We start from the raw sequence: 7,500 nt of genomic DNA, 5'->3' as shown, positions 1-7,500 counted from the left end.
AGAAAATATCGACACAACAGTAAATGTCATGCTCTTCTAGTCCATCTACCATATCTCTCTTCGAAAGACTTCCATGGTAGTACGACTATAAAACAGAAAAGAAAACTCTTCCGATATCTCTCGACGGCTTCTTTATGGTCGTTCCTGTTGCCAGGATGAGCACAAGGCCCATTTTTAATAACAAACGGATACTCAACAGGTTACGGAATTGGAACCGTATTCCCTTTCGTTCAAAATAATTCAAGTATTTAATTATTTTTTAATATATATATATAAATTTTATTAATATTTTTTTTTATTAAAAACTTGAAAATTTTCGGCTTTCGCCTTGAACTTAGGACCGACTAACTCGTGATCAACCACTGTTCACACGAAACCCTTCTCCACTTCAGTCCTCCAAGGTCTCATTCGATTATTTGCTACTACCACCAAGATCTGTACCAATAGCGGCTCCATGCAGGCTTACGCCAAACACTTCTAAGCACACTATTGTACCCTCCTACTCACTAAAGTTTCAAAATTTATAAATCAATCGAAATTGTTTTATAAATCATCTACTTTAGCGGTAATGTATAGGTATACAACTTAAGCGCCATCCATTTTAAGGGCTAGTTGCTTCGGCAGGTGAGTTGTTACACACTCCTTAGCGGATTACGACTTCCATGTCCACCGTCCTGCTGTTTTAAGCAACCAACGCCTTTCATGGTATCTGCATGAGTTGTTAATTTAGGCACCGTAACATTACGTTTGGTTCATCCCACAGCGCCAGTTCTGCTTACCAAAAGTGGCCCACTGGGCACATTATATCATAACCTCAACCTTCATATCAAGAAAGGTGAGGTTCTTACCCATTTAAAGTTTGAGAATAGGTTAAAATCGTTTCGACCCTAAGGCCTCTAATCATTCGCTTTACCAGATAAGATTATTTTATATAATTTTTAAATGCACCAGCTATCCTGAGGGAAACTTCGGAGGGAACCAGCTACTAGATGGTTCGATTGGTCTTTCGCCCCTATACTCAATTCTGACAATCGATTTGCACGTCAGAACTGTTTCGGTCTTCCATCAGGGTTTCCCCTGACTTCAACCTGATCAAGTATAGTTCACCATCTTTCGGGTCACAGCATATATGCTCAAGGTACGCTCCAGTTAGAGGTATAAATAATAATAAATTATCATTATACATAACTATATGGAACGCCCCGGGATTGAATTAATTGACTATTTAGGAAAATAGACTAAAAATTAATCCCATTATATTTTTAAGTTAAGTTAATTATGCCATTAAGTTTAATATAACTCAATGACTTGCACATATGTTAGACTCCTTGGTCCGTGTTTCAAGACGGGTCCCGAAGGTATCCTGAATCTTTCGCATTGTTAATCATATAAATGCATACAAATAAATATTAATATCATAGATATTAAATTTTTTGTAAAATTCAAAAAATGAATTTTAGCATTATATATAATAAAATCTATCAACACTTTATCAAATCATTAGTATTTATTCTATGTTAATATGCTTAAAAAGCAAATTAATTTAAATAAACTTAATATCACCAATGATCTTTTGATAAATACTTTATTATGTTAATAGATTACAATGTCCTTATATGAAAAAAATGCACATTATTTTTAATTATTTAATGATGAATTTTTCATAATGGATATTCAGGTTCATCGGGCTTAACCTCTAAGCAGTTTCACGTACTATTTAACTCTCTATTCAGAGTTCTTTTCAACTTTCCCTCACGGTACTTGTTTACTATCGGTCTCATGGTTATATTTAGTTTTAGATGGAGTTTACCACCCACTTAGTGCTGCACTATCAAGCAACACGACTCTTTGGAAATATCTTTCTAGTAATCATTAACGTTATACGGGCCTGGCACCCTCTATGGGTAAATGGCCTCATTTAAGAAGGACTTAAATCGTTAATTTCTCATACTAGATATTAAGATATTCCATACACTGCATCTCACATTTGACATATAGACAAAGTGACTTAGTGCTGAACTATTTTCTTTTCGCTCGCCGCTATTAAGAAAATCCTTGTTAGTTTCTTTTCCTCCCCTCATTAATATGCTTAAATTCAGGGGGTAATCCCATATGAGTTGAGGTTGTTTTAAAATATTTTTTATCTTCTCACAATTTAATAAATAATTATATCATCTTTTCATCTCTATTTTTCTTTTTTCCTTTTATATAAATATATATTATAAATAATAATTATGTAAAATGAGGCAATTCTAGAATAAAAAAAATTAATTTTTATGCTAGACATTCCTCCTTTAATTACATATATAAATTAATATTTTATATATATATAAATAATATGAAAATTTTTTAAAGAGAATACTTAGATTCAAAATTTTTTTTATTTCATTTTATTTGAGAGGATTTTTTTTTTTTAAGAATATATTAATAAATAAAAAATTCATTATATATCTTTATTTTTTTGCTATTAATATTATGAATTATTTAAAATCCAATAATATACACATTTGCTTAAATTCAATTATTTTTATAAAAGAATAAGCAACTTATTTAGCATAGTCTTACAACCCTCAACCATATGTAGTCCAAGCAGTACTTTAAAATTTAATTTAATGTACATAACAGCATGGACTGCGATATGCGTTCAAAATGTCGATGTTCATGTGTCCTGCAGTTCACACGATGACGCACAGTTTGCTGCGTTCTTCATCGACCCATGAGCCAAGTGATCCACCGCTTAGAGTATTTTTTTATTTATTTTTATTTATAACAAATGTCAATTTTTTTTTGCATATATTAATTGAAAGAGTAAAATTAAATAATAATAATAATAAAATATAAATTGATTTTCTTTCAATAATATATATCAAATATATTTAACTCTAAACATTTTTATTAAGTTGCGAATGTCTTAGTTCAACAATAATACAGTGGTGGTATTTATTATGTTTGATTATTTTGTATTTTTTTAATCATTTTATTTATATATAAATATAATAATAAATATATACCACTTTTGTTATTGTGAACAAATTAACTTATCATTCAATCAAATGAATAATAAGTACAACTTTCTATTTTCATGTTTAAAGGTTTTTAAAAGAAAAAATAAGAAAAAACATTACAAAATGTACCATCATATTATATTTAATATGATATAATTGATGGATAACAAATTGAATGAAAAAGAATAAAAAGAATATGGATTCAAAATAATTATAAATTTTTCTTTTTTTTCTTTTTTTTTTTTTTTCTTTTGTTTGTTTTTGTTTTTATTTGTTTTGGCATTGTTTGTTTTTCTTACGGATATGGAACACAATAATGATCCTTCCGCAGGTTCACCTACGGAAACCTTGTTACGACTTTTACTTCCTCTAAATAATCAAGTTCGGTCAACTTTTGCGAAACAACCGTGACACACGAGGCGTCACAGTGATCACGTCCGGAGACCTCACTAAATAATTCAATCGGTAGTAGCGACGGGCGGTGTGTACAAAGGGCAGGGACTTAATCAATGCGAGTTAATAACTCGCACTTACTGGGAATTCCAAGTTCATGTGAACAGTTTCAGTTCACAATCCCAAGCATGAAAGTGGTTCAGCGGTTTACCCGGACCTCTCGGTCTAGGAAATACACGTTGATACTTTCATTGTAGCGCGCGTGCAGCCCAGGACATCTAAGGGCATCACAGACCTGTTATTGCTCAATCTCGTTACTGCTAGACGCAATTTGTCCATTTAAGAAGCTAGTGTCCTTATAATGGGACAAACCAACAGGTACGACTCCACTTATATAAACACATTCAAACACTTGTACATTCAAGATGTACGCATGAAAGAAGGCTATATAAGTTTCAACATCATAATCCTGAAAGCATCTATTTAATATATTTGAGTCTCGTTCGTTATCGGAATTAACCAGACAAATCACTCCACGAACTAAGAACGGCCATGCACCACCACCCATAGATTCGAGAAAGAGCTATCAATCTGTCTTACACGCTTATGTTCGGACCTGGTAAGTTTTCCCGTGTTGAGTCAAATTAAGCCGCAGGCTCCACTCCTGGTGGTGCCCTTCCGTCAATTCCTTTAAGTTTCAGCTTTGCAACCATACTTCCCCCGGAGCCCAAAAGCTTTGGTTTCCCGGGAAGCGACTGAGAGAGCCATAGTAGTAGCTACACCCAATTGCTAGCTGGCATCGTTTATGGTTAGAACTAGGGCGGTATCTGATCGCCTTCGAACCTCTAACTTTCGTTCTTGATTAATGAAAACATCTTTGGCAAATGCTTTCGCTTAAGTTAGTCTTACGACGGTCCAAGAATTTCACCTCTCGCGTCGTAATACTAATGCCCCCAAACTGCTTCTATTAATCATTACCTCTTGATCTAAAAACCAATGAAAGTAGAACAGAGGTCTTATTTCATTATTCCATGCACAAAATATTCAGGCATTTGGAGCCTGCTTTAAGCACTCTAATTTGTTCAAAGTAATTGTACCGGCCCACAACAACACTCGATGAAGAGCACTGAAGTAGGTTTAAATAGGAGGAATATATAAAAAATACATTGTATTAATTATATATAAGAACTCCACCGGTAATACGCTTACATACATAAGGTAATGTACATACCACAATATATAGTTGTACTACCCGTATGAAGCACAAATTCAACTACGAACGTTTTAACCGCAACAACTTTAATATACGCTATTGGAGCTGGAATTACCGCGGCTGCTGGCACCAGACTTGCCCTCCAATAGGTCCTTGTTAAAGGATTTAAAGTGTACTCATTCCAATTACAGGGCCTCGGATATGAGTCCTGTATTGTTATTTTTCGTCACTACCTCCCCGAACTGGGAGTGGGTAATTTACGCGCCTGCTGCCTTCCTTAGATGTGGTAGCCGTTTCTCAGGCTCCCTCTCCGGAATCGAACCCTGATTCCCCGTTACCCGTTGCAACCATGGTAGTCCTAGATACTACCATCAAAAGTTGATAGGGCAGACATTTGAAAGATCTGTCGTCGGTACGGGACCATACGATCTGCAAGTTATCTAGAGTTCAACCAATTTAACGATCAAATGATCGCTTGGTTTTAGTCTAATAAAAGCACACGTTCCATAAGGTCCGTGTTTATATTGCATGTATTAGCTCTAGAATTACCACAGTTATCCAAGTAACTGTTAACGATCTATGGAACCATAACTGATATAATGAGCCTTTTGCGGTTTCACTTTTAATTTGTTTGTACTTAGACATGCATGGCTTAATCTTTGAGACAAGCATATAACTACTGGCAGGATCAACCAGAATAATATATATATTTGTTTATATATTTTTCTTTGTTTTTCATATTTGAAAATTTCATAAATTACGGTGTATATAAAAAGTAAAGGGGAAAACGCACATACAATAGAACGTAATTTTAATAACACAATTTATGTATCATCTCATCATCATCATCATTATTATTATTATTATTTATTAATAATGTGCTTTTATTTGTATAAAATATTTGTATTTTATTTGGTCTTCTTCTTTGTTGTGTTTTTCTTTCATTTTCTTTCGTTCAATGTGCGCTCCCGCCGACCCCTTTAGCTTTTCTTATCAGAATTCAAAAACCGTTTTTTATGAAAAAGAATTTTCGTTCTCTATATATATTTTGTATAAAAATATAAGAACGATATTTCTTCTTAATATTTGCCAATTTTCAAATGTATCATTTTTAATAACATTTTACTTTTTCTTCAAATGCATTTTTAATGTAATAATTTCATATATTACATAATTTTTCTCTCTGAATTGAAATTAATAATTCCATAATTCTATTTTTTAATCATAAATATATATATGATTGAAAAAATTTCTCCTTTTTTCTTTTGTTTAAAATTTAGTTTTTCTTATAATTTTTATTTGTTTTGTTTTTTTTTTTTCTTCATCTGTTTAATTTCCTGTATGTATACAAGAAACAAACAGTTGAGGATAATTTCTATGTAATGCTAGTATAGAATATAAAATTTTGAATTCAAAAATTTATTTCTATTTAAACTAACTATAGAATACCAGGAATAAAATACAATGACACCAATATGCCAAGGTTACATTCCATAATATGTTAGTATAGAATATAAATTCTTCATATATGTATATATATTCGAAAATTGTTTCTATTTAAACTAACGTATGGAAAACCATGAATAAAATCACAAATACACCAATATGCCAAGGCAACAATCAATAGTTACATTCCATAATATGTTAGTATAGAATATAAATTCTTCATATATGTATATATATTCGAAAATTGTTTCTATTTAAACTAACGTATGGAAAACTATGAATAAAATCACAAATACACCAATATGCCAAGGTAACAATCAATAGTTACATTCCATAATATGTTAGTATAGAATATAAATTCTTCATATATGTATATATATTCGAAAATTGTTTCTATTTAAACTAACGTATGGAAAACTATGAATGAAATCTCACAATACACCAATATGCCAAGGTAACAATCAATAGTTACATTCCATAATATGTTAGTATAGAATATAAATTCTTCATATATGTATATATATTCGAAAATTGTTTCTATTTAAACTAACGTATGGAAAACTATGAATGAAATCTCACAATACACCAATATGCCAAGGTAACAATCAATAGTTACATTCCATAATATGTTAGTATAGAATATAAATTCTTCATATATGTATACATATTCGAAAATTGTTTCTATTTAAACTAACGTATGGAAAACTAGGAATAAATCCACAATATCACCAGTTTAACATAACTCAAATTCGTGTTTCATATAGTTATGATTCGATTTATATGCTTCAATATCATTGGTTAGTTAAATGTTGATATTTTCATATTATTCACATGCCTTCACCGTGAGTGTTTTTTGCCATGCACACCACACATTGTGAAAAATGTATGGGAAAAATTCAATTCAATACATTTCAGTTTGATTTCATATAATTCAATTACATTTTATATATTTCAATAATACCATCAACTTAACTAAATATATATTAAAATACTAAATTATATATATGATGATATTTTCCATATATTTGAAATGTCTTTATTATAATTTATTCAGTTTATCATATGAATGTATTGTGTTAAATTTTACTTTCATACATTTAATCGAATTTAGTTTCATATAAATTCGATTCGATTTTCTTTCATATATCTCACTTGCCTTCACCGTGAGTGTTTCTGACAATGTACACAACGTATTGTGAAAAATGTATGGGCAAAATTTAACTTAATACAATTCAATATATTTCAAATGTCTTTATTATATATTTATTCAGTTTATCAAATGAATGTATTGTGTTAAATTTTACTTTCATACATTTAATCGAATATAGTTTCATATAAATTCGATTTGATTTTCTTTCATATATATCTCACTTGACTTCACCGTGAGTGTTTCTGACAATGTACACAACGTATTGTGAAAAATGTATGGGCAAAATTTAACTT

At 30.9% G+C, this 7,500-nt stretch overlaps 2 non-coding genes and 1 pseudogene across 2 annotated transcripts; all 3 read right to left on the bottom strand.

Moving 5' to 3' along the window:
• Nucleotides 1-2,126, bottom strand: part of LOC128871073 (large subunit ribosomal RNA) — a 5,038-nt pseudogene extending 2,912 nt beyond the window's left edge.
• Nucleotides 2,127-2,564: 438 nt separating this feature from the next.
• On the bottom strand, nucleotides 2,565-2,745 carry LOC128871060 (5.8S ribosomal RNA). The gene has a single exon (XR_008455700.1). It is a non-coding gene; the product is annotated as a 5.8S ribosomal RNA (ribosomal RNA).
• A 574-nt stretch (nucleotides 2,746-3,319) lies between these two features.
• On the bottom strand, nucleotides 3,320-5,310 carry LOC128871066 (small subunit ribosomal RNA). Its single transcript, XR_008455705.1, has one exon. It is a non-coding gene; the product is annotated as a small subunit ribosomal RNA (ribosomal RNA).
• Nucleotides 5,311-7,500: the final 2,190 nt, after the last annotated feature.

The sequence above is a fragment of the Anastrepha ludens genome, unplaced genomic scaffold (assembly GCF_028408465.1).
Source record: "Anastrepha ludens isolate Willacy unplaced genomic scaffold, idAnaLude1.1 ptg000039c, whole genome shotgun sequence".
Taxonomy (NCBI): domain Eukaryota; kingdom Metazoa; phylum Arthropoda; class Insecta; order Diptera; family Tephritidae; genus Anastrepha; species Anastrepha ludens.
Note: the sequence above shows the minus strand (reverse complement) of the source record. Positions and strands in the feature narration are given on the sequence as shown.